Source organism: Cydia amplana, chromosome 20 (assembly GCF_948474715.1).
Source record: "Cydia amplana chromosome 20, ilCydAmpl1.1, whole genome shotgun sequence".
NCBI lineage: Eukaryota > Metazoa > Arthropoda > Insecta > Lepidoptera > Tortricidae > Cydia > Cydia amplana.
Window position 1 is genome coordinate 2,233,241 of NC_086088.1, and position 7,007 is coordinate 2,240,247.

Here is a 7,007-nt window from a genome sequence, read left to right on the forward strand (position 1 = left end):
CACCTAAATATCATGATGGCATTGTATTTATAAATTTCAAAACAACTTATTCCCAAAATGCCTAAATAACAATTTTTTACTTCTTGAAACGGCCGAATGTCAATAAGTAACTTTTATTCATATCGTCCAATATATATGTCTGTGTAAAAAATCGATCCAACAATCTTCCAAAATCACCTTTGTATGAAAACCCCTCTTACCCCAAATACGAGGCACTACGGGGTGATGTGGGTTTCCTCTTTATCGTCAAAGTTATGAAATGGAACTACCCAAAATAAAATAAAAACTAAAATACAAACGTCCGGAACACTTATTATATACACCATTCAGTTTTCATATATAAAAATAAAATGTTATCGAGGTTTGAATTTCAGTTTTGACCCTACTCACCCCATTTTACTGTAATCAGAATTACCCGTTTTGCACGTGTTTCTGATCAAAACTATCTACCAAGAAGTGTGCATCTTCTTGTCAATCAAGCCAATAATAAACGTACACTAACATCAGTATTGGAATCATGTTATTTAGTTATCGTGCATTTCGTTCCTACTTGTCCGTATACGTATTGGCGTGGGCGCGACGCGACGCGACGCACGATAAATAAATAACGTGATACAATAGTAGTTTGTGTTAGGTACATTACAAGGGATCAAAATGATATATTTCCGTCAAGGGCGTACATTGAATCCTGAATGAAGCGATGGATTCCTCCTCACTACGTTCGGGATTCTATTGTAGAATCCTGAGCGTAATGAGGGACTCAAGTGTTAACGCCCAAGACGAAATAATTTTGATACCGTGTGACACATACTGCTTTTCACATCAACTATGAGGAAAATAAAAAAGATTATTTAAGCTACAAAAATAATGTGCAAAAAATGTAAAAATAGTGTGCTAGAACAGAGAAGTGTTACTTTGATCCCTCCTAGCAGGGAGGAAAAGTACCACTTTGATCCCTCCTAACAGGGAAGAAAAAGCTCTTTTCCGAATAGGTGGTGTGAAAAGATCATTCTGATGTCAGAATGCTTTCGAATTGGCATGACTATCTAATTGTATTAGCTTCAAATGTAATTTAAGCCATCACTGTAGTTTCACAATTACGCTGTGAATTACAGTCAACCTGATTTCCCAATATCGGCCGTACACAGAGGCGGCATTATCATATTAATTAACATTAATTAATTGAGTCGTGCCAATATATTTTCAAACAGGCCTCACTTTCAGTGTAGGCAAGACGTTATTGTAAACTAATCATACTAACGTATTTAATTTTGTTGTTTTTAAAATACCTATCGAAAGCTCGGAAACACATAAGATCTTTTTTTTCAGGGGGGGTTATTTTAGGTTAAGTGTAGAATTAATATTTTTTTAAGGTGTGTTTTTTGTAATTAACTTTAATTAATTAATGTGAAGATATAATAAATATAATTATTTTTTTTCATGTATTTCCATAAATTTGTTTTTTAAGTGCTCCTTATCCTTCCTCCTAACTCTGAGAATAATGGGGACATTTCTATTTTACATATTTTTTTATAATATATTGACATTACAGAAAAAAATAAATGTGTATTATTAATTAAATCCCAATCAGAAGGCCTATAAGGAACATCGACAATCGAATTTAGCTATCTGCCTCTATATCGCTCGAATAACAAATACGTTTATAACGCAAATTCTCAATTCATTTCAACATAATTTACTCGTATTTAGTTTAGTATAAATAAAGTACAAACTTCAGACCCAGCGTACGCCAAGGGTCAAACTCAGTCCCTAAAGCCCCGAGGTCAGCTGAAATCAATGGCTCATCCGACCTCAGAGTTATTCCGTCGTTTTCCTGACCCTAATGCATTGTCATATCTGCTAGGGTGCTATTACCATCGCTTAGTAAATTTTGGTCTCAAATACCAACTAGGGTAAATCGTCAATTACTGGCCACCGGCTAATAACAGCTGGCCACCCTAAAAATGAATTATAGTAGTTACCTGGTCTATAAACAGAATTCATTTTAGGATAAGGTTTCAATAACTGGCCACCCTTCAATAACTAGCCACATTATACTAAAATTAATTTTGTTTATATTATTTTAATTATTTCGTGATTCTTTCTGCGAGTATCTTAGACGTTTTCGCTAGTTCCAAGCAGGAAAAAGCTCACAAAAGCTTAATGGGATAAAGGACAATAACTAACCTCTGAGCCAGGACGAGAACTGTTATATAAAAAAACCGGCCAAGTGCGAGTCGGACTCCGATCATCAAAAAATCACCATCAACAAAAAATTGAGCAAAACAAGCAAAAAAACGGTCACCCAACCAAGTACTGACCCCGCCCGACGTTGCTTAACTTCGGTCAAAAATCACGTTTGTTGTATGGGAGCCCCACTTAAATCTTTATTTTATTCTGTTTTTAGTACTTATTTGTTGTTATAGCGGCAACAGAAATACATCATCTGTGAAAATTTCAACTGTCTAGCTATCACGGTTCGTGAGATACAGCCTGGTGACAGACGGACGGACGGACGGACGGACGGACAGCGGAGTCTTAGTAATAGGGTCCCGTTTTTACCCTTTGGGTACGGAACCCTAAAAATGTCGTCAATAAAATGTATAGTTTATTGTTTGAAGCAACTATAAACATTATAGCAGGTCTACGAGAAGAAAAATACTCGTTTATGCTCTCTAAGCAACAAGAACACATTTCCTGACCTCTGAAGCAGGAAGATAACTTTTCATATGAGATTATTGACGGACACTTCGCTGTAACTCATTTCGGGCTTGACGCTGCTTTGGGACGTATTTTGGTAAATGAGTTTGAATGTTTGCTGTTCTTTCGTATCTCATTGCGTGAGTGGAAATGTTAGGAGTGAAATCTTAGAAACATTTAAAGATCTATCCCTACTAAGTTGATGTTAATTTATATTTAATCTTGTAAACCTAATAGTTAATTTTAAATTACATTTATAGACGGGTCTATCGCGAAATTTATTTTATTACCTTTATTTACACAGGTTTCACTGGTCGTGGTCCCGGCTAATTCCAGCAAAATGTCAAAATAGAGATTTGTGCAATTACCCGACGAAAAGTGTATGAAAAAGTCTATAAATGTGAGTTAATATGTGTTCAAAACGCGAAAGTTTTAAATATCATAATTTTAAATCAATCAGTGATCTAATCACTGGCTACTTTTCACACGTCTACCTAGACTGAATTTATCATGGGACGCAATGCTTGTAATTTAAGGTCTCATATTACTATATATTTAATTGTGAATAAACAATTTCATTCATTCACTCATAATATTATAAATGCGTTATGCAAACCATGTCTGTTTGTTAAATAGATATTTAGTAAAATATATTAAATTTGGTAGAGTTAAACCCAAGATACGACTGCAACGATTTTGATAGAGCACGCAGTGCGGGTGCAAATAAGTGTTATTTTAAACGTCAAACTTCTATGAAATTTTGACGTATAAATACCTAATACTTGCACTGCATGTGCTATCTCAATAATATTTTTTTTGAACTTAATTTTAATTAGACACTTTAGGCCCACTTGCACCATCCCGCTAACCCGGGGTTAAGATGTTAAACCGTTAATCCAGTGTCAAATTGTACTGGTAACAATGGTAACTCCAGGTTTAACCGGTTTATCGGACATTACTATTACTACAAAATAAACTAATAAATTGAATACAAGTAATTTCCGCGTTGCAATCATTCCCATTATTTTCACGGTAGATAATTCGATATTCCGATAGACTTTGAGGCGTATTTAGATTCCAAAAATATGATATTAACATGCTATCCAACTCGCACCATTATAAATGAGTTTTTTTAACCCACATAGGGTAGAGAAAATCTGAAAGTCGTGGAGTGTGGGGCACGAAATGTAGGTACAGTCGCCATCAGATATATCGGAGCGGCCAAGGTGTTCACAATATCTGAACAAGCACCCTTTATATCAAGTCAATGGCGGCGAAAACGTTAATCGCACATCCAATAAAACGTCATCTCGACTGATACGTACAAATCATAAATCATAAATGACGTCAAATCATTCCTTTGTTTTTGGCGTTATCATTATATATTATTTTTGATGTTATTATTACGCAATAATAACATTTTCACAGATAAGAAAGTTATAACAGTTTATCTTCATGATAGCCGTGATTTGTGATTTTTAAACGCATCGTAGAGGTATTAGAGTGTTTGTTATATGTGTATAGATAAAAAAAACAACGGGTTGCACTCCGGGAGTGCCGAGAGAAGTGAAAACTCAATGACATTGTAACAGTTTTTCGATCAGGTCACGTGTCCGTCTTACGGTCACGAGACCTGTCGCGAGTTTAACATTTTTTCCCCACCTCAAAAAGTGCACAGCGCCGCTAAAGAAGTTTCACTTCCAAAACAACGGGTTGCACTCAAGGAGTGCCGGCAGAAGTGAAAACTCAATGACTAGTGCAAAATGCATAGTGCATTAGTTTAATTGAGGTTAACGCCATTTAGCGTTAGAGTTAATTACTTGAAACCCCAAGCACATCACTGTTAGTACTCGAGTTATATTAATACCAGTTAGAGCGGAACTCATTAGATGGCATTTAAATCAATAAAAAAACTCAATGACATTACATGTAACAGTTTTTCATGTAATGTCATTGAGTTTTTCTTTATTGATTTAAATGCCATCTAAATGAGTGGCCATCTAAATCTTACGGTCACGTGATCGTCTTACGCTGTCTCGAGTTTAACATTTTTTCCCCACCTCAAAAAGTGCACAGCGCCGCTAAAGAAGTTTTCACTTCAAAAATCTCTGTGATTTTGCGCCGAAACCACTCAGTAAAGTACGAAGTCGGTATAATATTGCACACATCTAGATACGCCTCTTGCCTGGCGTCACGGCCCAGCGGATTGGGGACACGACTCCAGTTGCGATTGAAATACGTTGCGGGATTGCTAATTTTGCGGAGCTTTGTTAACCCCTCGCTAGTTTTGGTATAAATAAATAAATATTATAGGACATTCTTACACAGATTGACAGTGTAATAAATGCAAGCGTATAGGAGCGGCCTTAGTGCACGCTGCTCAAATTACTTGTGAGCCCGACGCCACGCTGCACGCCCCGCCGAACGCTCCGCTTCGAGCGTTCGAGGATTCGAACCCAGGACCGCGGCTTAACAGGCAGGGTCACTATTACCCACTAGCCCAGACCAGTCGTCGTATAGAATTGGTATTTATATGCCGAGTAAATTGTACTTATATTGGACTAAGCTAAATTCGAATCGGTCCTGTGTTTGTGTACCTAATTCCACGACAAATATTAAGATTTTTTAATCTGCAATGGTTTTGATATTGGTATGATATGAATCATATAATAAGATCGTTTGCTCTCATTGATGCGCGCGAAATACTCTGCGAGTTGTGTCATAAGGCATCTCATTCTCACATAAGTTCTTCTTAGTGTAAGGCCTGAGTGGACGCTCGAGTCGGGCGTGCAGCGGACCGGGGCGTGCGGCGAGCATGTTAAACAAATGCAAGCGTTATAGGAGCGGCCTTAGTACACGCTGCTCAAATTACTTGTGAGCCCGACGCCACGCCGCACGGCCCGCCGAACGCTCCGCTTCGAGCGTCCACTCAGGCCTTACACTTATACTCTAACAGATTGTAGATTCTAAAAACCACTTCACTCTTTTGACATTATTTCCATTCGCCTCTCGTAAAAGGCAGTGTTGTCTTATTAACACCCTCGCTGCGGCAATTAGTGTGCCTCGTAATTAATCATAGTTTGCATGGAGTCTGTCGGTCGTCTAAAGCAGTGAACGTGTTAATATCAGGACGTCAGAATGGCATGCATGCCAAGCCTGACCGCCGAGCTGTCAGTTGCATAATTGAAATTCCAATCAATTAGTCCTACGTCATTTGATGACTATATTAGCCGAAAATTAATGATCAATTTGCCTATTTAATTAATTTCACAGCATTGTCCGGACATTTTGCCACTCGGCAACCTTATCCCGAACATCGACACAGGCAGGTTTTACCCCTTGTCTGTTTTAATATAAGGATTGGTTCTGAAGGATTCGTTCAGGAACGAATTTTTAGTTATTCTTTTGCATTTTTTTAAATAATGATTTTTTCTACTCTATACATCACAACCGAGGTTTGAACCCTCGATTTTTACCACCAGTAGGTACATGCCAGTACATATGATTGATTGATTGACCATTTATTTGTCAATTGTGGGTTTACAAATGAAATGGTGTATGAAATGTTAAGAAAAGCGACTATCATCTGATCTTCAACCCAGAGGGGAAACTGGGCCTTATTGGGATTAAGATAGTGCGGTTTTGTCACGATGGCTTTTTTCACCGAAAACAGATAAGTAAACATCAAATGATGTTTCGTATAAGTACTGTAGTAATCAGATATATCGGAGCGGACGAGGTGCTCAAAATATCTGAGCACGCACTTTAGCGCCTTGACAATAGAGGCGTGTACAGATATTTGTGAGCACCTTGGCCGCTCCGATATATCTGATGGTCACTGTACAATATTCATCTCCTTCAAAGACGTCGCCGCCAAAGGTGTCAACTGACGCGTGCGGGTACAGTGCAATATCAACCTTTTGTACATTACGAGAAGGTTCACGATGGCGTACCGCACAAGATAAGTAGGCGTGGTGTTTAAATCAAAAGGTTAAGGAGCCAAAAATTAAACCCTGTATGTAAATAATTGCATGAAACATTTTATTCTTAAAAACTAGCTTATATTAAATAATAATTAGTAATTAAAGTAGATATATTTCAGTTCATTTGATATCAAAGAAACGATTATCACAACCTGTATCAATCCATTTTTATTTGATTATAAATTATATTTATTGAATATTGTGGTAACAAGTATGAGTACCTAACACAACGTTAACATTTAAAAAATGTAGGACCTACTTTACTTTTTCTCCAAAACATACAACGTTTTCACTAATTATTTCTACTCGGAAATACTAGAGTAT